At 43.6% G+C, this 24,680-nt stretch overlaps 1 long non-coding RNA gene across 2 annotated transcripts in view; it reads left to right on the forward strand.

Annotated features, from left to right (window-relative positions):
* The first annotated feature begins 2,966 nt into the window (after positions 1 to 2,966).
* Positions 2,967 to 24,680, forward strand: part of LOC122432614 — a 188,689-nt gene continuing 166,975 nt past the window's right edge. For both annotated transcript variants that reach the window (XR_006266897.1, XR_006266898.1), the window contains exons 1-3: positions 2,967 to 3,044; positions 8,105 to 8,372; positions 10,572 to 10,689. This is a non-coding gene — a long non-coding RNA (uncharacterized LOC122432614). The remainder of the gene's footprint in view (positions 3,045 to 8,104; positions 8,373 to 10,571; positions 10,690 to 24,680) is intronic.

The raw sequence follows: 24,680 nt of genomic DNA on the forward strand, positions 1-24,680 counted from the left end.
TCTTTCTAATTTTTTGCATTTCATTTTCTCTCTATGTTACATTGCTGGTAATTTCTGCCTAAGCATTCTTTATTTCAGTAAATCAAGTCTTAAACTGTGCCTGTTGTACAGCCTGAATATTGAGCTTTGACTTTCAATCATTGTATTTTTGTTTTGGGCATCCTTTTGGGTTCTTTTTTGAATGTTCTTGATTGATTTTATAATCTCGCATTCATGATGTGTTTTGTTTATGTGTTTCTTGTAATATTTACTGTGGACTCATGTTCCTTGAAACATTACTTGTAATTTTTGAGGCCTAAGTTGAAAGTAATTTCCTTCAATGATAATACACATTTACTTCTACCTGGGACAGCAGGGACTGTTTTAAAATCAGTTCCAGGTTTGAAGGAGTGTGAATTTGGGTTGAAAATTCCCATGAAAATTATATTACACTATGCATTCTCAGGAGAGATATTTTCCCCTTCAATCCAGCTCCACAGTTGAGAGAAACTAGCACTTTTTAATGGTCTCTACTGAGGGTTCTTAGCTTTGTCTGATGTTCCTAGGAACATCAGGAAAACTCATGGGTTTTCCTTTCAGACTCCTGCTTTGGTTGAGCGTGAGGATTTGTCATATGCCTCACACTTTGTACAGTTGTCAAAAACAGGAGCTCAAAGTAATCAAGATTTAAAAGATTCCCCCAGAGCAAAAGCCAGATTCAGGGCTTAGTTACCTACATATATCTCTGCTTTTAATTAACTTTTACCCTCCACTGATTTTCTTCTCTTGCTTGTTCATGGATGCATTTTTAAAGAGTTTTTTTTGTTTGTTTTGTTTTGTTTCAATAAATAAGCAAAAGCAGAGTCTATCTTTGTTGTTTTCAGTGGAAGAGCAGATCATGCTATCTTTCCTAAATTATGCCCAGGAACAGCAGCCCATAAAAGACCTGAGCTTCAGTCTCTAATCGCTTCCCACAGACACTTCAATCCTTGTCTCTCTAAGGCACACACTGAGAGCGTGGCAATGGGGGCAGTTACAGCGCGCAGCAGTGGGGGAGCTGCTGCCTTTCTGGTGGAAAGGTGAGGCTCCACCTCTGCTGCAACAGCAGGACTGCACAGGCCCTACATTCCTCTGCTCACCCCGGCCAAAGGGATGTTGTGGGAGTTCCTCATACCTTCCACAAACATTGCTGGCACCACTGAAGTTTCTCACCTAATACTAATTGTGTGACCAATTTCAAAGAAAATATTAACCTGAAGTGGAATGAATATATCTGTGTTTACAGGAATAATCTAGTGAGTTTTCTGAGAGTAGATTTCTCTGCTCTGATGCCATGACAAAATGCCAAGTGGCTTAAACAACCAGACGTCTATTTTCTCATGGTTCTGGAGACTGGAAGTCCCAGATCAAGGTCTGGCAGGGTTGGGAGCTCTTTCCCCCGTTTTCAGATGGCTGCCATCTTGCTGTGTGATCACATGGTCTTTCCTAGACGCAAGCTTACTGGGAGAGAGAGACCGACATATATATATATGCAGGGGGAGGTCTCAGTCTATTTGTATAAGGCCACTGAACCTACCTAATCCAATTGGATTAGGGCCCCACTTTTATGACCTCATTTAACCTTAATTACTTCCTTAGCCAAATATGTCACTCTAGGGAGTTAGGGCTTCAGCATAGGAATTGAGAAGGGAACACATTCAGTCCATAACAGAGCATCTCTTATGAACTCACTTATATGAATGACAGATGTAAGGAGATTATTACAGGTACAACCCAAGGCTGAACAGGTTATAACTGACAGCCAGTTTTAGTTTTAGCCCTTGGAGGGCTTTCCCCTGATGTTTACCTGCCTGATGGTACGTTTGATCTGTGTTTCAAAGCAGGATGTTCAAATCTCAAAGGGGAATGGACAATCCATTAGGAGAAAGAATAAAATGTTAGAGCCTTATTTATAATTATTTCATCTTATCTGTTTACAATTTATTTTTGTGCTTTATGTATATGTGGAATTTTACTACACTTTTACGTGTATGTAATTTATATAGTCATAAATGTACTCATAACAAGGAATAGTCTAGAATAATTACTGAGTGGTATGGCGCCGCAAAGGCTTTAGGAGTCACTTGTACGGAAGGAAGATGGCCCTTTTCAAGGTATAGGAATCCATGAACACAGTTAAGATATAAAACTTGATAACAAGAATAGATCACACAAAATAATCATCAAAGAAGTAAAGACTATTGATAGAAGGGATAGAAAGGATAAACCATGTCACCCCAACATAGGAGGAAGAGAAAAGAAAAATGAAAAGGAACAAAGTATTGTTATTTCTCAGGAGCTTTTAACTGTCTCTGCCATGTTTGATCTACTTGTTTTTTATAATCTCCTTGGTGGTGTGACTCCAGTTAACCACAAATGGTAATCATGTAAGTGTTTGCCCTCACAGAGAACCATGATTTCTTGCAGAGGGCTGTGAGCTGCTGACAGAATTTATCTGAACCATCTCTGTTTTCTTCATAGAAAAAATAGTATTTGGCCTTGACCCAAACATCCTCTCTGCTGCTTGATTTGAGACTTGAAAAGCAGAGTTAACTGTACTTCCCTGATACTCTTGAGGTGCAGGAAAACCCATTAAATTGTTTTCTTTGAAAAGGTATTTTAAAACTTGATGTGTTGAATTCCCTTCTGAAAAGGGAAAAACTAGTCAGGGAATTGGCTACCCTGCTGTAATGGGTGAGGAATCCTCTGTGGGCTTGTAAAGAGGCCTAAAGCTTTGGTCTTTTCCTTCCTAGCCTCCAAGAGGGTATAGAATTTTATGTACAACCCCCAAATTGCCTGAAAATCAGAGTGGCCACTTCCACTCAGATCCCACAGTCAGCGTTTGTCTCTTGGAGGCAAAAACACAGGCATCAATGCACAAAGAACAAATGCCCTTGTTGGCACCAGGCATTTGCAGAGAATCTGGGCTGGATAAAGGGGAGGGGAAGATTTTCTGTCTCTCATGGTACCACAGAGAGTCGGCGTGCATGCTTGGGCCAGCGTGGAGACAGGATGCGTGTAACTCGGTGAGTTTATTCTCTGCTAGGTGTTGAAGGTTGCAGAAATGAATAAAACAACTTCCCTTCTAGGAATAATTCGCACACAGTATAGAGCTCAGTAATTTGCCTAAAATTTTATGCCAAATTATATGTGCTTTTGGATATAAGCAGTTGTTTTTCCTGGGGAGGTAACTTCATAGATTGCAAAAAGGTCTGTGACTCCTCAAAATGTTAAGAATGATTGTTCTACACAAATGTTTTTTCTTGAGCATCTTTTCATCAAAAGGGATGTTAGTGCTTAGAATTAGGTAGAAGCATTCAGGGCACACAGAGGAACACATATAGAGTTGGCAGCACCTTTTCGGAGATCATGCCTTTCTAATTCCTACTCTGCTGCTGAGGGGCCTGATAAAACACTTCTAGGAAGCTGGAGCTAAAAGTGTTGGTTGGTGGCAGTAGTGGTGGGAGATTCTATTTTTTAAGGACTTCTAGGCTTTTATATATATTTTTTAGACTCACATGGATGATGAAAAGATTTCTCATCAAAATAAAAATTTGCTAGATCTCAGCATAAGCACTTTGAGTATAAGGAGAAGTGTTCATTATAATATTTTTTAAACTTTTCTTTTCCTATATATCTTCAAGGAGTTCAAATCTACAATAAGAATAATGTGTGTGGCAGGGTGTTGATTAGTGAGAAGCTATCATTTTAGTGGTTAAGGGCACAGACTCAGGAGCCAGACTGCCTGGGTTCAAGTCCCACCTCCTCCAAGTTGTCATTCAAAGTGAAAGTGTTAGTTGCTCAGTCGTGTCTGACTCTTTGCAACCCATGGACTGTAGCCCACCAGGCTCCTCTGTCCACGGAATTTCCCAGGCAAGAATACTGGAGTGGGTTGCCATTTCCTACTCCAGGGGATTTTTCAAACCCAGGGATCAAACCTCAGTCCCCTGCTTTTCGGGCAGATTCTTTACTGAGTCACCTGGGAAGCCCAACTTGTCGCTACTTAACATTAATTTCCTCATCTGTAAACTGGGAATAATAGTATCTGCTTCACTGAGTGGCAGTGATTTGATGAGCTAACGTATATAAAGGCTTTAGAGCAGTGCCTGACTGACTGTAAATGCTACCTTAGTGTTTGCTCACACTCTTAATGACACCCACCCCAATCCCCCTGGACCCTACCCCTGTTCTCCATTCAGTAACTAGATGTTGGTAGGTGATCACTGTCATAGGGAAATGATGTGAAAGGAAAGAAGAAAAATTCTCCTTGTGAGTTTCAAAAGAACAGGCTTTGAGGAAATGGAAACAGGACAAAGGTAATAGACTGTGGACTCAGGCGAGTAGTTGGAAGTGTTCTCTCCTCCACCTCCCCACACACTGGCTAGAAAAGGATGCTGCAGATTGGAGGGAGAGTGAATTGAAATGAGGGTTATGAGAGCTTAGATGCTGGTAGATCCCTAAAAAAAGGAGGCCTTGAACTCTGGTACCATGTCAGGTGTGAGGGATCCCGGAACCTAAAACCAACCCCACAGGAAGAGAACAACAGAGTGAACTGTGTCATATTTCTTTAAGGTTCTGGGGAAGTAACAATGACTCTATAGTGGGACTTGGCAGATGTGACCTTGTTACTGAGCCTAGTTCATTCTGCACACTGCCCAACAGACCAATAAATTAAAAGTCAAGTTGTTAGAACAAGGAATAACAATTTTCATGGGAAAGCTAGCAGACCAAGAAGATGGCAGGCTAGCATCTCAGAGAACCATTTAACTCTCTGTCCCAAATTGGGATCCTTTTATAGAGAAGAGGAGGGGGAGGAGCTCAATATAGCATTGACCAATGGCTGACTAACGTCACTGGTTGACAGTTGCTCTCTAACAGTCACTTGCCTGGGGGAGGGGCCCACTGAGGCACCAACCAATAGGTGAGCAGGACCACTAACGGTTGCTGGTTGACAGTTATTCCCTAATCGGCTGCTGGCTTGTGGGAGGGGCCTTCTAACTAGGACTGCTACAGCTGAAGCCTTCCCTTGCTGCTATTACAGCCTCCCAGAGTTCTCCAGGCCCCATTACAACCTCAGCACGGTTTCTTGGTCTCCAACCATGGCAGAAAGGACAGGAATGAGGAAGCCTCAGCGACCACGGGGGGCAGACTGTATTAGATGAGATGGGGCTTCCCAACAGGAACCAGGATGAAAAGAAGACGCTGAGGATGAAGACCAGGTCTGCCCTCACCTGGACACCACCTTAACCCTCCCAGGTGCTCAGATGCTACGCTAGAGAAAAGGGAAAGGAAGGGAGACTGACCTCGCGTTCTTAGGGAAAAAATGGGACTTGAAATAGAAATTAAATCGAGTTGTGAAAAGTTCAAGGTACCTTTTCTGCACATTTGTATTTTCAGACATAGATTCATACCTGCTGTACCTAGTTCCTTCCTGACTCAGTTATTGCCCTTATTCAGGGAAAGTGAACTAAGTTTTGGCTCGAAAGTTTCGGCTCACAGCTGGCAATACCTGAGTCACCAGGGTGCGTCTCCACTGCCTATCAAGGTTGCATAATGATGACAAGAACTAAGAACTTGGGAGCAGCGCACCCTCTGAGATGACGATCACAGCACGTCAGGCTGGAGGTGGGGGTATCTGAGAAGCGGGCGCTGGGAACTCTCCATGGAGTGGGATGGGAAGCGGAGCGTGGCTCAGAAGGCAGGACCTCTGTTGAAGACAGGGACTGTGGGAACGTCCGTTCTTGTAAGATGGGAGCCCTGCGATCCTAGCTTCCTGTTCTGTTCTAGCCAGGATTCTCTGCACAAGCATTAATACGTGTCTACTGTATTCCAGGCATCATGTGGGATGCAGGGAGCATTGCTGGGTGAATGGGACAGAGTCTCTGCCTCCAGAATGTCTTCTGTAATAGGGGCGGGGTAGGTACATAGCTGATGGCGAGCCTCTATTAGTGTTCCAGTTCAGCCATTGGTCCCCCTGGCAGTGGACCCCTCCCCCAAGCAAGCGACCGTTAGTGAGAGACCATTAGTGAGAGACCTAGGGGGCAACTGTCAGTGATCGACCGTTAACCATCCTGCCTAGCCATTGGTCAGCAGTGGGACCCTCGCCTAAGTTAGCGACGTTTGGGAGCTGCTGTCAAGAAGCAACCCTTAGGAGTCATGCTTCAGCCACTGGTTGGCATCGCACTGGGCCACTACCCCTCTTCCTCTGTATAAAAGGAACTGAATTTTGGACTGAGGAAAGATGGGTTTTTGAGACACTAGTCTGCTGTCTTATGGGTCTGCTAGCTTTCCCCTCGCCCCAACAACTCCTCTCCTGATTTACTGGCCTGTTATGCAATGAGCAGAAGGATTTTGGGCTGGGTAACACATTTCCCGCTCACAAAGAGATCCTTCCCGTATTAAGTAGTAGACCGAAGATAAGATGGGAATACAAGGGGAGGAGAGTTCCTCTGATAAGAGAGCTCCAGATGAATTCCTAGCAAGCAGGGCTCCTACACTGGGTCTTGGGAGGATAAATGGGTGTTCATGCAGGAGATAGGGATGCTGGGGACACAGGCTGAGCACAGATGTGCAGGTAAAGAGCAGCAGAGGTCACAAAGCAGAAAGCTCTGCAGCAGCTCTGGGCTATATGGAGACAAGAGTTGGGAGATGGAAGTTTGGGTCAAGTCACAGACAGCCTTGGATGCTATGATCAGGAATTTAGCCTTCATTCTGGAGCCCATGAGTAGCCGCTAACAGGTTTCTAGGTAGATAGTCCAATAACCAGGTTTATATTTCACAAAGACGTGTCTGGCAGCATTTGGAGGGCAAATGGGAAAGGACTCAAGGGGTGGCCAGAATGTTAATGAAGATTGTCTGGAGGCCCTCATTCACTAACCAATTCCAGCAAGTCCCCAGATTGAATCACAGACTCCATAGACTCATCCATCAAGTCTTGCTTGTAAAGAGAAGGTCCAAAGGAGGTTTCTGACTAAATGGAAACAGTAGAGGATCGGACATAGGAGAGCTGAGGGCTGGTACTTAGGCCGGTTTCTAATGAGTTAGAAGAGCAGCAGACGACTCTGCCTATACCCATCCTGGCAACCTCAAGTTCCAGATTTCTCCACTTCCCTGACCTTACAACCAGATGGAATTTCCAGCACCAGCCCCTCTCGCCATCCTGTCCAGCTGCACTGGACTCAGGGTAGTGATGCTATTCTTGGAATGAGGAAGCAGGCCATCCTGCCAGTGATTGCACTAGTCCCTCAGTCCAATGGGGTCAGCAAGTGTTGCCATACCTTTCACAGCTCTCACTTCAGCCCAAAGCAGGGTATGACGCTTCCATCAGCCTTGGAACTTCCATCAGACTCGTACTTTGTCAAAACTGCATTTTCATAATTACCGTTGTGTGCAGGACTTCCAGGGATTGCAATAACTCCACATCGCCTCTTGCTAAATCATTTGGCTGCATTTCAGAAATAGTGTTCTCAGTTCCGACTGGCCTCAGTCTGCCGCTCCCAATTCATTATTCATGCCTGTGGCTCGGATTTTCACATCCTCATAGCCACCGGTGGCCCAGCAATCTTGGCTGGGAAATAGGGAAGTGGGAAAGGAGGGCCAGAGCATACAAAGTAGGGTGAATGGGAAATGACTAAAAAAAACACATTATGTGGAGGGTTGGGGTGGGGGGCTGCACAAGGCAGTGGGCAGATCTTTAGAGGATGGGAAGCGGGGATGGACGGGTTAAATGGGAGCCAGTGGGAAAGAAAACTCTGAGAGGCAAGAGAACAGAACAGAGAGAAGTGAGGGGCTGTCCTGGAAAAGGAAATTATGTGACTTGATTGCAAGATCAAAATGCAGCTCTTGCTACTGATTAAATTAGTTTATCTCTGCAGCACAGTGCTGGGCAGCAAAAAAGATGTCGTAGCTGGAGGTGAACAGGGAAATGAGCTTGCCATGCAGAGTTCCCTGCAGCTTCAGTGCTGTCCTGCAGTTTTCCTAGGAACCACAATGATTCCCCTTAAACAATGGATCCTTCCCCTCCTCCCTCCAACTCCTCACTCTTTAGGTTGGTTAGTAAAATTAATGACATTGACTGTTTTCACAGATCCTCAAGGAGCTCTGGCCCTGGTGTCTTATAAATATGGAAAGTTCCATTGGACAGAGAATGACTGGGCAGTGTGGCCTGCTGAGGAGAGAGAGCTGACCCAACAGACACTTGATCTGACTGGAGCAAGTCCTGTAGAGCCCACACTGGAGAGACTTTGGCGATCACCCAGCCACCAGCCTGGCTGTGCCTAGACGCACCTGGGAGTTTAAAAGAAAATAATCATGTCTGGGTTCCATCCTTGAATGTTTAATTCAAGTTGTCTGGGGTAAGGCCCTTTATCATTATCAAAAACAAGAAAATCAAATGAGGCTACTGTGTGGCCAGAGTGGAAGATCCCTGACTTAGTTCAAGCTTTTCATTTTTTTTTTTTTTTTAATTTTTTTTAATTTTTTTATTAGTTGGAGGCTAATTACTTCACAACATTTCAGTGGGTTTTGTCATACATTGATATGAATCAGCCATAGATTTACACTTATTCCCCATCCCGATCCCCCCTCCCACCTCCCTCTTCACCCGACTCCTCTGGGTCTTCCCAGTGCACCAGGCCCGAGCACTTGTCTCATGCATCCCACCTGGGCTGGTGATCTGTTTCACCATAGATAGTATACATGCTGTTCTTTTGAAACATCCCACCCTCACATTCTCCCACAGAGTTCAAAAGTCTGTTCTGTATTTCTGTGTCTCTTTTTTCTGTTTTGCATATAGGGTTATCATTACCATCTTTCTAAATTCCATATATATGTGTTAGTATGCTGTAATGTTCTTTATCTTTCTGGCTTACTTCACTCTGTATAATGGGCTCCAGTTTCATCCATCTCATTAGGACTGATTCAAATGAATTCTTTTTGACAGCTGAGTAATATTCCATGGTGTATGTGTACCACAGCTTCCTTATCCATTCATCTGCTGATGGGCATCTAGGTTGCTTCCATGTCCTAAGCTTTTCATTTTATAGATAAAAAACAGAGGCTCCTGAAGGCAATGTCAGGTGCCCTGATTTTTCACAGTTAAGGTGTCATGGTTCTCCTGGCCTCCTAGGTCAGTGCTGGCTCTGCCAGCCTAGAGGCCTCTCAGCACGAGCACCTTTCTGGGGACTCCTGAGCCTTCCTATGAAGAGGTGACTGAGTACTTACTCCCTAACATGTCCATCTGGGGCTTAGCACCCTCTAGAGAGGTTCCTTCCAGCCTGCTGAATATCTTATAAGCATCTGAAGACTGATTCAACACAGTAAATAACTCCTGTGCAGGAACACATTGAATGTCCCCTGTCCCATCCCAGCATGCGCATGCGCGCGCACGTACACACACACACACACACACAGTGTGTGCACACACAGACTTAGCCTTTCCTCATTTCTGTTTGAAAGCAGGTGACCTTTTTTCTGAATTGCAGTCACTGCTAACAATAAAAAAAACATGGAGGGAAAAAGGTGAACAAAGGGAGTTCTGCTGATGTTCCATTCCAGAAGCATTTTGTTTGATCCTGGATGGAGGGGGGCATTTCTTAGACACCTTGGGACTTCATACACATTTGACTAAACAAGGGGTGCTGGGGATGGTAAAAGTGGACACTGAGGTGGAAAAATCAGACTTTTGCATGTCTCTCTTTACAGGAAAAACCCAGTTTATCAACAGTTCGTGGAATTTCAAATACAGAGCACACTGTATGGTTTTTTAAACACCAACGCCAAATGTTTTTTTCCTTTTTCTTTTTCTTTTTTTTTTAAATAAAAACAATAGCTCTGCTGCTCCCTAATAGTTAGAACAAATGTCCTCTGGTAGATTACGAATAAGAGAAATCAATTTGATTTCATACAAGACTGCATTTCATTTTGGAAGATCTTTTGGTCACATTTAAGTGCAAGGGGAAGAGATAACAGATGAAATAGCTTCATGTAGAAACAGAACATTCTTGAACATTTGTTCTAATTCATTCCCAAGTCCAACTGAGCATGATGCAGAATAATGGCTTTCACAACAATGACTCAGACAATCCCCTCCCCCTGCTTCCAAGAATGCTTCCAGTTACATCCAAAACCTTAGATGATGGGGAATGAAAATAGCATCTTATTACACACCTGTCATTGGTTCTTGGGAGAAATATCTTCCCCGAATGTTGCAGTGGGAGGCTTAATTTATACACATCACAAATTCATATTCATGTGTGCTCCATTTAGGCTTTATTATGTTTACAAATCTTCTGATGAATGAGAAATCAATAATCCGAGGAATTGTAGGTGTAGAAATAGAAGAAAAATAGAGTTTACCGTGCATGACAGTAAGTGCCAGCCCATAAATGCAGTGTTTGGGGTCTGAAACAATGATGAATGTCAAGTTACCTCAGGATAAATTTTCCAACTATTTATCTTAAAAAGTTAAATTACAGATACATTGTGGAGATTCTTCTGTAAGAAGTCATCAATTTCAGTGGTCAATTTCAATACTCTTTCTGGAAATTTTTCAGGTAGAACTCTTTGTGAAGTTCTTTGAGAAAGAACAGCAAAATGTCACCCATGACCACAGACCTCCCTGGGGCCTCAAAGTCAGTGCAAGAGATGAAACAGCACCTGCAGGCTGAACAGGTAACATTATACAAAGGCATGCCATTCTGTCTCATCATTATACTTTTTATCATTACAACCACTATTATTTAGAAGTTTGAGAGTTTTTTTTTTTAAGATATTCTATGCTTTCAGAGGCTAGGAACTCTTGGCATACATTTTTGATCTCTGATGACCCTTTATTTATGTTTTTAGTGTATTGTTAAAACTGTCTTTTGAGGAATGTCATGGTTTTCTTCTGTACATTTTCTTCTGTACATAGGCGAGACGTCTATTCAGATACAATTCCTGATGGGTTTCTCAGTTTTCAAAAGGTGATAAAAAGACCCATGAACTTGAAGCAGGGGGAGGGGATTGTCTGAGTGGGTCTAGAACCACAGCAGGTGGGAAAACATGCAGGGTTAGACTTCAAGGCAAGAAATGGAAATGCAGAAACTGTGGTTCATCAGACTTCCTCCTACTTAAATCACTCAAGCTAAGGGGCTGGTGGATGGTCCAAACCCTGCAGTTACTCTACTTCATGGTTCTAGACCCAGTGATTGTTTCAGCAGGTGGATACGTGACCCAAGCTGGCTCAATTTAGAGCTTGTCTATGGATTTTCTAAATTTGAAGTGGAGAGCATGTTCTCTCTTTCTTCTTGCCTCACAGGCTCTGAAGTGCCTAGAATTGTGCCTGATACAGGTTAAGTGTCTCGTCTCATTATTGTTAACAGGGTGTGCCTTTGGGGCTGCTAGTAGCCATGGCCCCCTCCACATGAAGGAACCTGGAAAAATGAGGGCAAACAAAACAAAAGCTGAGGTGAAAGGTGGAGAGAGAAATCTGATACAATTCGCACAAATCCATCCTTGTTTATGGTTTGGTTCCATGAGCTAATACATTTCTTTTTCTTGTTTAATTTGAGTTGGGATTCTGCCATTTGTAATAAAAAAAGTTCTGATGATGAACGCAACTTGGTGTTATTTAGCAGACGCTTGGAAGTTTGGACTAGAAAAAAAGTGAGGATTGATGCAGGCGTTTCTAGTAGTATGGACTCAGGGACTAAGACAGAAAATGCAGGCAGACAGGTTTGAGGGATGGTCATGAACTTAATTTTGGATGTATTAGGTTTGAAGATCTTTGAATTTTGCCACGTGGAGCTGCTCATTAGGTGTTTGGAAATAAGGATAGAAAGCTCAGGAGAGAGTTCAGAGGTGGGTCAGAATGGAGCTGAAACTGGAGCCCATGACCCTGAATGGGTCCAGTGAGTGAGTGAGTGAAGTTGCTCAGTTGTGTCTGACTCTTTGTGACCCCCTGGACTGTAGCCCACCATGCTCCTCCATCTATGGGATTTTGCAGGCAAGAATACTGGAGTGGGTTGCCATTTCCTTCTCCAGAGGATCTTCCCAACCCAGGGATTGAACCTGGGTCTCCCACATTGTAGGCAGATGCTTAACTGTCTGAGCCACCAGGGAAGAACGAATAGGTCCAGAGCAAGACTGAAAGAGGCAGGCACGGGAGAAGGAACAGACAATGGGAGGTGATGTGGTCCAGTGAGAGGACAGGAGAGATGTCAAAGAGGATAATTCTAACAACACCCTCACATGATGCCAAGAGGCTTGGATGGATGAAAACTCAGAAGAGGCATCACAGGCTATAGGGAACTTATTGGTACCACTTGAGAGAAATTTCAGTTTAGTAGGAGCACAGGATTGAGAAATGGGTGGGATAAATGGATGGGGGAGGTCAGAAGAGGGAAAGGTATGGGAATTCCATAGTTTTAGTGTAGTCAGATCACCCCCGTTTTTCTTAAGAGTAATTGTGATTTAAACACATTTACAGGCTGGGAGGGATTGGGGGCAGGAGGAGAAGGGGACAACAGAGGATGGGATGGCTGGATGGCATCACTGACTCGATGGGCATGAGTTTGAGTAAACTCCGGGAGTTGGTGATGGACAGGGAGGCCTGGCATGCTGCGATTCATGGGTTCGCAAGGAATCGGACATGACTGAGCGACTGAACTGAACTGAACTGAACAGGTTGAAGAGAAATCAAAGGGCAGAAAAAATACATCAGATGGGTACAGATGGAAAAAGCACATTAAAAGAAGAAAGGGTAGAGGGTAAAAGAAGAAGTCTCAGAGAGAAAAAACTGGATTTCTTTATTTAAGACAGCAGGGCAAGAGAAAAAGACCACAATGAGCTTGGAAGAATTTAAGGTAGGAGGTAAATGCTAGGTAGAACTCCATCCCAGGATGTTGAAGCCAGCAAGGTAATGTGCTACTTGACTGGTGGGTGAAGTCACTTCAGTGTGGACAGAATTTAGAACCACTATAAGAAATTAATTGAGTTTACTATAATTATTTTAGGGTATCACTGAGATTAGGGAGAATAATTTGGCAGTGTACTGTATTCAGTCAATTTCCACTAGCAGCCCAAGATAAGGAATGGCAAAAACCAAAGATGCATTTGCCTGGTTCAATGGAAAGTCAAGGAACAAGGAAATCTAGGATACCAGGGAGCCTTACTTAGTGAAGAGAGCAGGTTTGTCTCACTTACTAGCTTACTGACAGGGACTTGTCTTACTGTGTATGCCGTGCAGCACAGTATCCGGCACCTAAGGGAGATGCAATAAAGATTTATGCTATTGAATAAAAAGGCACTCATTAACTTTTATGCTGCACTCTTTCATCTAGTTTCAGCTCTGAAACACAGGAATCACCTTCCTTTCTTCTCCACATTTGTTCTGGCAGTTTGATTAGAAAGAACAAGATGTTTTTGGAATCATCCCTGTGGAGAGAGAGGGTGGTGATGGGGCCATGAGAAAAATGGGAAGTAGAAATTTGAGAAAAATAAGTGAATGTATTTGCATTCCTATTGTGAGGAAGGAACTGGGTGTGATTGTGTATGTTCCAAGCACAAGTACTGATGGTTTGAGATGAGGTGGTACATGAGTCACACAGAAGAGGAGGTTTTGTAAAGAAATTGATGAGCAAGGAGATCTGGGCAGGATACAGGGTGACCAACTGTCCCAATTGCCCAGGATGAAACATGACCCTGAGAGTTTTTATACTAAAATGGGAAAGTTCCAGAGTGATAGGGATATTTGGTCGGCCTACTGTGTGCAGAGAAACATGAAAAAAATATATTAAATATCCATTTCTCTTTAAAATAGAATAGTTTCAGAATTCCTGGAGTGGTCACCCTAGGGAACCCCCCGAGAAGGAACATTTGATTTGTATTGGCAGACTAAAGAGTGTTAACTCCATGAACTGAACACGTTTCTAAATTGGGCTTCCTGAAGATTTCTAAAACTTCCAAGTAATTGATCTGAAGCTAAAAGTGTAAGCCCAGGCTTTATGATGACATCTTAGATAAACTGTCTTATTGCCTCATTTTAAAACATAGTATTTTTTATTAGAACCTGAAAGTGTCATTTAAGGTTACTCACCAGCTTTCTTGCAGTACAGTTTGCAGGATACTGGGGGAAAGAATAGATTCTTTTTTCCTCTCCACCCTCGCCTAGCTGAAGAAACACCATGCTGTCTCCAATGTTAAGTAGCAGGTGAGATGCTTGCATGTTTCAAAGGCCAAACAAAACATAAACCAGATGGGACCTGCTTTGGTGCTGATCTGAACCAAAAGCTGAATAAAATGAATAAACACACCAAGAATACTCTAGACAATTCCCAACAGAGAAGAAACACACATATGACAAAAACATAATTGTCTTTAATTCGCAAATTGATTTTGGATACTAAGAACCTGGAATGAATGGGGCTTTTTCTTGGGTCTTACCTTTAGTCAGTGATTTCAGCAACGTTAACAACTGTATGGCGGTAGCAGTAGATGAATGGGTATGAGGGACAAGTGTGTTCAGAACTTCTCTTGAGGTAGCAGAACCTACAGAGGACAATTGAGGAAGTAGTTGTGGGAAAAACAACACAAAAGCTTTGAACAAAGGAAAATGTAGAAACTCCCAGCATTCCAAGTTGATTGATACTCTCATGCACAAATGCTATGAATGACTTACTGCTTCATTCAAATTCTTGCTCCAAATCAGTGGGTCTCAGGCTTGGCTGCACGTTGAAATTACCTGGGGATCCTTAAAATACCTGATCCCTGGGTCCAGTCCTAGAGATTCTGATTTAAATGCTCTGAGTTGTAGGCTTGGCACTGGACTACATCTGTGTAACCAAGATTGATAGCCACTATGCAATCACAATGGTGTGATCACTCACCTAGAGCCAGACATCCTGGAATGTGAAGTCAAGTGGGCCTTAGAAAGCATCACTATGAACAAAGCTAGTGGATGTGATGGAATTCTAGTTAAGCTATTTCAAATCCTGAAAGATAATGCTGTGAAAGTGCTGCACTCAATATGCCAGCAAATTTGGAAAACTCAGCAGTGGCCACAGGACTGGGAGAGGTCAGTTTTCATTCCAATCCCTAAGAAAGGCAATCCAAAAGAATGCTCAAACTACCGCACAATTGCACTCACCTCACACGATAGTAAAGTAATGCTCAAAATTCTCCAAGGCAGACTTCAGCAATACGTGAACTGTGAAGTTCCAGATGTTCAAGCTGGTTTTAGAAAAGGCAGAGGAACCAGAGATCAAATTGCCAATATTCGCTGGATCATCGAAAAAGTGAGAGAGTTCCAGAAAACCATCTATTTCTGCTTTATTGACTACGCCAAAGCCTTCGACTGTGTGGATCATAATAAACTGTGGAAAATTCTGAAAGAGATGGGAATACCAGACCACCTGCTCTGCCTCTTGAGAAACCTGTATGCAGGTCAGGAAGCAACAGTTAGAACTGGACATGGAACAACAGACTGGTTCCAAATAGGAAAAGGAGTACGTCAAGGCTGTATATTGTCACCCCGCTTATTTAGCTTATATGCAGAGTACATCATGAGAAATGCTGGGCTGGAAGAAGCATAAGCTGGAATCAAGATTGCCGGAAGAAATATCAATAACCTCAGATATGCAGATGACACCACCCTTATGGCAGAAAGTGAAGAGGAACTAAAAAGCCTCTTGATGAAAGTGAAAGAGGAGAGTGAAAAAGTTGGCTTAAAGCTTAACATTCAGAAAACTAAGATCATGGCATCTGGTCCCATCACCTCATGGGAAATAGATGGGGAGACAGTGGAAATAGTGGCTGACTTAATTTTTCTGGGCTCCAAAATCACTGCAGATGGTGATTGCAGCCATGAAATTAAAAGACACTTACTTCTTGGAAGGAAAGTTATGAACAACCTAGACAGCATATTGAAAAGCAGAGACATTACTTTGCCAACAAAGGTCCTTCTGGTCAAGGCTATGGTTTTCCCAGTGGTCGTGTATGGATGTGAGAGTTGGACTATGAAGAAAACTGAGTGCCGAAAAATTGATGCTTTTGAACTGTGGTGTTGGAGAAGACTCTTGAGAGTCCCTTGGACTGCTAGGAGATCCAACCAGTCCATCCTAAAGGAGATCAGTCCTGGGTGTTCATTGGAAGGACTGATGCTGAAGCTGAAACTCCAGTACTTTGGCCACCTCATGCAAAGAGTTGACTTATTGGAAAAGACCCTGATGCTGGGAGGGATTGGGGGCAGGAGGAGAAGGGGACGACAGAGGATGAGATGGCTGGATGGTATCACTGACTTGATGGGCATGAGTTTGAGTAAACTCCTGGAGTTGGTGATGGACAGGGAGGCCTGGAGTGCTGTGATTCATGGGGTCGCAAAGAGTCAGACATGACTGAGCGACTGAACTGAACTGAACTGATGCCGTCAATCAGGAAATCAGGAGAAAAGGCCCAAGCCAGTAGTTTCCAAATTGTACATGCCTAAGAATAGCCTGGAGGGATTGGTAAAATCTCCTGGAGCCCATCTTCAGAGGATTCAGTAGGTCAGAGTGGGGCCTGGAGATACACATTTCTAACAAGTTCCCCAGGGTTGCTGCTGCTTCTGGGTCAACGATCACACTGTGAGGACCGCTGGCCTGAGTGGATCTTCTGTTATCATGTCTGGAGACAATTAACCATTCATAATTCCTTGCGGTACCCCTGTGAGTTCTGTGGACCCTCATTTCAGTGTGTTTAGAGGGCACATCTGAATTGATTTGCCCCATTCCCTCCAGCCAATGGGAGGAAGCCCCTCCCTTTTCAAGCCTGGAAGTGTAAGGGCTTTGTTCTTTGCTGATCTTGTTGATTTGAGGGGATGCCATATAATTATTATCATGGGTGTCTGGTAATCCTAGGGAACACAGTGTCCTGGGCATTTGCCAGCCAGCTCCATGGAGTCATTCCGATCTAATGGCACCCCAACTAGCCAGGCAGTCCTCCTTCTGTGCACCCCTCCATTCTACCTTGGAACCCCCACTCTGTGCCTGCCCTCATCCAATAAGCAGGACCCACAGTGCATTTGGAACCCTGGCCCATTGTGCCCAGAGAACCATGGTGGACCAAAGAATAGTATGAGATCATAGGTACTGTTTGTGGGGGGTACTTGTTCTGCCAAAAACTGCTGGCACTTCATACACATACCTTAACTTAACCTTCATGTCAACCTTGAAAAACAAGAATTATTATGACCATTTTATAGATGAGGAAACTGAGGCTCAAAGAGTATGACTTGCCCAAAGCCTTAGGGCCGTTGAAGGAGAGATGAGATGTATGGTTGGTCTGGCTCCAAAGCCCATGCTTTCCCCCTACTCTTCTGCCTACCCGGCACAGGGAGACTAGGGTGACAGAAAGAGCAGGGGACCCTGGCTGGTAAATGGTCTGGCCTCCACTCCCAGATGCTGCTAAGCAGCCAGGCAGCCTTGGACAGGTTGTAGCCCCACCCCCAGTGCCTCTGTCCTCAGATCCTTATCTGTGAAATAAGGGGTTTAACCAGATGGCTACTGTTCCTCCCACTCTTACTTTCTAACCTTGTCTCTGAGACTAAGGGAATTGTGCATCCTTTCCTGGGGCTCTGCCCTGCTTGACGACCACATCGTATATTCAGCAGATCTGTTTCCAGAGAGAGCACCTTCTAAAGGTCCAGGTTGAATTACTGCGGCACCACTCAGCCAAGGTAGTGGGAGGTATGTCAATCTGTCCGAGAGCCCCCGATGACAGTTTATAACCCACTCACTGAATGTCCCATCTACTCTCTGGTGACACTTGGCATTCAGTTATCTGAGTTGGTACTAGTTTGAAAGCTGGTAACCTAAAACCTGAGGGAGAGGAGGACAGGAATCAGACACACTCCATTGTGTGTCCCCTTGCCTGTTGGCCCTGGAGTGGTGGCCCTCCTCACCCACAGGAGGCCAGGCAGGTGCACGCTGGGCTCCACTTTCTGTAGCCCTTCTTCCAGGGCCTGCAAAGGCAAGCGTGTGGAAGGATATTGGTCTTACAGTTTTTTATTATGATATTATTAATTGCTACTAATATTACGGCTATTGCTACTAATAATCCATAGAATGATGTGCTACTTTCCTCCTGGAAAATGAAATGTGACCTAAAATTAGGAACCCTAAATTATTCATTCATATATTTTTATTAAAGTATAGTTGATTTACAGTGTTGTGTTAATTACTGCTGTATAGCAAAGTGATTCAGTTATACATATATATGCATCTTTTTTCTAATATATTCTGTTCCATTATGGTTTGTCACAGGATATTGAATATAGTTTCCTATGCTATACAGGAATACCTTGTTGTTTATCTTTTCTACTTATAGAAGCTTATATCTGCTAACCCCAATCTCCTACTCCATCCCTCCCCTAACCTCCTGCATCTTGACAACCATAGTCTGTTCTCTGTATCTGTCAGTCTATTTTTGTTTCATAGATAAGTTCATTTGTATCATATTTTAGATTTCACATATAAGTGATATCATATGGTATTTGTATTTTTCTTTCTTACTTTCTTCACTTAATATGATAATCTCTAGTTGCATCCATGTTGCTGAAAAGAGCATTATTTTGTTCTTTCTATGGCCGAGTAGTGTTCTGTTATATATATGTGTTACACACCCTCTTTATCAATTCATCTGTCAATGGACATTTAGTTTGTTTGTTTCCATATCTTGTCTATTGTTAATAATGCTGTATGGACATAGGGGTGCATGTATCTTTTTGATTTATAGTTTTGTCCGGATACACGCTCAAGAGTGGGATTGCTGGGTCATATAGTAGTTCTGTTTTTCATTTTCTGAGGTACCTCTGTACTGTTTTCCATAGTGGCTACACCGACTTATGTTCCTAGCAACACTGTAGGAGGGAGGAACCTTAATTAGAATTGATCATTTCATTCAAATGAGTCTCATCTTTTATCTGTAATGTGCGAGAAAGCAGTGAGATGGACCACTGATCTTCAAGTGCCCTGCCAGGCTCCGTGAGATTCCATCACAGATTGGAGGGTACAGAGTAGGTAGATGTCAGGAAACCTGCTTTCTAAACAGGCAAATAATGCAAAAATTTTGTTGTTGTTGTTGACTCTTTATATATTTATTGTTAAAATGTGGTCAAATACTCATAACATAAAATTTACCATCTTAATCACTATAAAGTACATTAAGTACATTCACATTTTGTGCCACTAGCACCACCATCCAGCCAGGAACTCTATTTATCTATAAAAATATGTTAACAGTCTTCACACAACACTAAAAATAGCATCGCCAAAAGCAATACTGTTTTGAATTTGTAAACCTCCATTGTAGAAATTTAAGGCATTTCACAAACATTGCCTTGTCCATCCTTGTGATGACCTTATATAGAAGTAGAGAGATAGGAGAGCAGACAAATCAGACAGAAAGAAGGAAAAAGACCCAGGGGATATGCAGGTTTGCTCAATTTCACTTTGACTCTCAGACTCAGTGGATCACCCGGGTTCTCCTAGTTTTCAGGTAGCTGAGGATCTTAGAACTTGGATATGTGCCTTTCAGTCTGTTTTCAGTTTTCTAAGACTGTGGTGGTTTAGTCACTACGTCATGTCCGACTCTTGTGATCCCATGGACTGTAGCCTGCCAGGCTCCTCTGTCTATGGGATTCTCCAGGCAAGAATACTGGAGCGAGTTGCCATTTCCTTCTTCAGAGGATCTACCCCACCCAGGAATCAAACCCAGGTCTCCTGCACTGCAGGCAGATTCTTTACCGACTGAGCTATGAGGGAAGCCCCACAAACGAGTGCTTGTTTTCACAAAGTGTGTTTACTTAACAGGCCAGAATACGGGAGTAGGTAGCCTTTCCCTTTTCCAGGGGATCTTTCCAACCCAGGGATTGAACCCAGGTCTCCCGCATTGCAGGCAGATTCTTTACCAGCTGAGCCACAAGGGAAACCCAAGAATATTGCAGTGGGTAGCATATCCCTTCTCCAGGGGATCCTCCTGACCTAGGAATTGAACTGGGGTCTCCTGCATTGCAGGCAGATTCTTTACCAACTGAGCTATCAAGGAAGTCTAAGACTGGGATGGTAGCATTAACCAGAGAGGGAAGTTAGACGATAGTGTGGGCTCGCCCTGCCTCAAGGGAAAGTATTTCTTCATGGACAAGTTGTTGGGATAGGTGTATCATTGTGGGAGTGGGAACTGGGGTCAGGAATACTCTGGCAGAGGTGGGGCATAGGGGGAGGTTCTCAGGTTCTGTTGGTTTCTGGGCAGCTGCTAACAGGGAACTGTGGGTGCAAAGAGCTGACCTGATTGTAAGGCTGAGAGAGGAATGCTTGCAGGCACAAAAGGTTTTTCCTGGTCTGGGAATGAAACCTCCATGATCCAGGCTGCATGTGTGTGTGTTTGTGTGTGACAGAGAGACACACAAAGAGAGAAAGCCAGGTGGAATTCAAATACAAAAGATGAAAAGAAAAAGTACGTAATTTTTCCTGGCTGTGAATGAGGGATCAGATGATGAAGTTAGTCATCAAAGTTAGTAAATTGCATTCTTTTTTTCAATTTGGTGATTTTTTTTTTTTTTAATGATATTTTGGTTGGAGAAGAAAACAGAGGAAAATTGTATTCATAGAAAGTTGTGTTTCAGTTAGATTCAACTTTTTGGCGGCTGGAAAATTTCCAGTGAATTTCCAGGAACAAGAAAATGGCAGCATTCCTGGTGCAAAGTCTGAATCCTCAAAGTCCAGGAATAGTCATGCATAAACTGTGATTAAAAGACAGAGAATTAACTTAAGAAACAATCTAACGATAGAGCCCAGCAAGCAGGATACCGTCATTTAGCTGGATGTGTGTAGGGAGAAAGGGCTGCTTCTTCATGAACAGAGTAGGCAATTAATAGGTGTTGTGGTCTCCACTCAACCAGTTATGTATCACTGGTTTCTTACTGAAAGCACATGGAATAAATATTAACTTTGCTACTGGCCACAGATCCTTATAAGAGAAGATAAAGGTGAAACTGAATACTGGAAAGAAGGGACATGAAAGAGTACATGAGGAAAATCAAATGGGAAAGAACTAAAGAAAAGAGAAAAAGATTTTTAAAAATCATATATTAAACTCCAAATGAAAAATGACAGAGTGGTTTGAATTGGAGCAGGTGATCAAGAGATAGACTTTTCCAGTTTAAAGCTGAGATGACACAGTCTGCATTGGATGGAAGACCTCCTAAACAGAACTAGGAGAAGATGGTGCCAGTTGGTGACACATTCTCTGAAGACCAGAAGCCTGGTCCCCGTGTCTGGTGGAGCTGAACCCACCCAACAGTGGGAGCCCCCAGATGGCACCACAGAGCGGCAGCGAGGCCATTGTCCCCTGGGCCTGAAATCGTCTTCACCTTTTCCCCAAGAGCTGGGTTGGCTCTCGCTGCTTCCAGAGTGCGGATGCGCCCTGAGTCTCAGGCAGCAGAAAGGCCACTGGAATCTGGCTGCCCCGACAAACAGTTGTCTGCTTTCATCTCCTTCACGGGGTCTACCGAGGTGGAGTTTGTCCTAGGACCTAAGACCACGGAACCACAGAATTTCAGTGTGAGGAAAGAGCCTAAGCGTCTCCTCATTTAATCATTTCTGAACTCTTTTGCTTGAGCATGTTACATACTTTGAGCATGTAGCTTCAATTTAAGCATACTCATTCATTTTTAAATGCTATATTAGCCTTTTGTACTAATAGATTTATTTTAAAACCTACACAGACATTATATTTATAAATAAATATATAAAAGTTATACTATTTTCTTCCTGTCCTCTAACATATTGTCTTCATTTTCCCCAGGGGACATGAAATCTATTTTTAAGACAATTAATCAGATTCAACCAGATGGTTTCATCTATTCTGTAACTCTCTTCCAAAAAAACAATCTCTCTCTTGAATACCTAGAGGGGAGGCCATTCCATTTTGGGGAAACTTCTATATGTTCTCTGGTTGCTGTGTCCTTGGTGGCTCAGATGGTTAAGAATTTGCCTGCTATGCAGGAGACACGAATTTGATCCCTGGGTTGGGAAATATCCCCTGGAGAAGGAAATGGCAACCCACTTCAGTATTCTTGCCTGGAGAATCCCATGGACAGAGGAGCCTGGTGGGCTACAGTCCATGGGATTGCAGAGTCAGAGATGACTTAGCAACTAAATAATAACAATACTGTGTCCCAGGTGGCCAAGGTGGGAGCTTCCATACAGAATCACACAATGAGTTTCGGTCAGAGCTCAACACTTTTCTGGGAAAAAGCCCTTGTTCCACACTTGGCTCTCTCTGGATCTGGCTGCAGTGTGAGCTGTGCGGACAGCAGAAGGCTCTCATGGCCATGGTAAATATTATGGTTGCCTCTGGTATGCAGAAGAGCAAGAGTGGCTGTGTTTGCGGCTTCCAGGTGGCAGACGCACAAGAATGAAAGCAGGCGAGGAGGGGCTGGAGGGGTGTCTGGGAAAAAAGAGATCAAGGAAGCCTCGCTAGTGTGTGATATTTACTGTAAACAGCCCAAGGTTGTTTGGGGTAAGCAAAATCATTGACATAGATCAGTTCTTTCTCAGCGACTGTGGGAGCAGGTGTTCGCGAGGAAGGATGAGTGAGCCCAGTAGCCGTGGTAGGTTCCCTGACTGCTCCGAGGTCCCCGGATGTTAATGTGGCCAGCACGCAGGGCCCCCTGCCGTCTGTAAAACTCACTTTTCAAGATCCTGCAATGAACTGTTTCCTCAGTTCTTCAGCAGAGTTTTTCCAAAGCACACAAATGCTAGTGGTGGAGCTGGTTTGGCGCCAAGAATCCTTCGCCAAGCAAGGGTGCAGAAAGGCCTGGGGGAGAAAAAAAAATGCAGGCTGAGTTGGTTCTAAAACATCTCAGGATGCTCAGAGAGCCGAATGGAAACACTTATCCAGGCAGCTTTTTGCAAAAACATTTGAAAGAAAATCTCTTTCAATAATTAAACTGGGTGTGTGTGGGTAGAATCAAACATCTTTCTGACAATTCAAGATGAACTTTCTCTCTTCCCCCTCCCCTATTCACCTGCTTTTGAAAGACAAACTAAATCAGATACTGAGACCAGATTTAAAATTATTGTGACTTTTGAGTTCTTACCATTTGATATTGAAAGAAAAATATTTATTTTGTAGTAGGTGTCCAAGATTGGAAGCTTCTCTGAGTTTAGGGGAGGCAGAGTCTTCAGGGTCCATAGGAATTGGATAAAACTCAAACGAAGTATAATTTGGGTTTTAGTTGGCAGTCCGGGGCGGGGGAGGTTAGACTGTGGTAACAGTTGGCTTTTGTTTGTCTGGAAAGTTTTTCTAACTCCTCAATTCTAGTAATTCTCCCTGCTGCCCTGGTGATCAGGTAAGTGTATATCCCAGGCCTGGACAATCATTATATGCTGCCTTCCTGACAACAGTGATTGGTGCAAAAATTGGATCCATGACTCAGACAGGGCTTTGCTGAGGTCTGATATGTAAATATGAAGTAGCTTCCATGGTCACTGAATGGGAAGGTGTAGATTTGGGGCTCTTGGACATCATGTTATCACCTGCCATGTGGAGAATTAGAGTGAAGCCAAGAGACAGGCAGAGATAGAAGATGGATGAATGGACATGTGAGGATGGCTGGGGAAGGAGAGAGCCCTGGTAGCAAGGCATCAAACATGACTCTCTAGAATCTTGCAGCCCAGGTGGGATCCATCAGCATGTCCTTTCATCCTCACCTTTATATATATATACACACACACACACACACACACACACATATATATATACTGGACATATATAATTTAATTAATTATTTATGTTTGGCTGTGCTGGGTCTTTGTCGCTTTTCTCTAGATGCAGCGAATGGGGACTACTCTCTAGTCATGGTGTTTCTCGTTGCAGTAGCTTCTCTTGCTATGGAACACCAGCTCTCAAACGTGTGCTTTGGTAGTTTTTGCAGCACATGGGCTCAGTGTTTGCAGTTCCCAGGCTCTAGAGCACAGGCTCAGGAGTTGGGGCACACAGACTTAGTTGCTCCGAAGCATGTGGGATCTTCCCAGATCGGGGATGGAACCCATATCTCCTACATTTACAGGTGGATTCTTTACCACTGAGTTACCAGGAGAGCCCTCACTCCCACCTTTGAACTAGAACCTGATCCTGATAATGTAACAAGGTCTTATCTCCATCGTGATGGCTTTAGGTTCAACCTCGGTGTGTCTCCCCTGGAAAATGACAGTAACCTTTTCCCTGTCCTCGTACTCCTGCTTTGCTTTGATGCAGTCCATTTTCCATACAGCACGGAGGTCATTTGGTTGTCTGCTTGCACAGAGTTTTGAAACATTAATTACAGCCTGTCACTCCTCTGCTCAATCCCTTCAAATGATTTTCACCTCACTCTGAGGAAAGCCAGTGGTTTTTCCTGCAACCTCTGTCCTCTCCTCCTTAGAGCTCCTTAGCCTCCTCTGCTTCTGATCGATTCTCCGTTCTCTGACTCTATCTTTTAATTTTTGTGCACTATATATTTATCTCTCTGGTTTTTATTGTTGCTTTCATTGCCGTATCCTCTATGTCCAATGGATCCTGGAATACTGTGAGTACCGTGAATTCCAGGGCTGGTCTCCAAAGCGCTGGTTCCCTCTGCTCTTGCCTTCATTCTGTCCCCAAAC

This window comes from Cervus canadensis, chromosome 31 (genome assembly GCF_019320065.1).
Source record: "Cervus canadensis isolate Bull #8, Minnesota chromosome 31, ASM1932006v1, whole genome shotgun sequence".
NCBI lineage: Eukaryota > Metazoa > Chordata > Mammalia > Artiodactyla > Cervidae > Cervus > Cervus canadensis.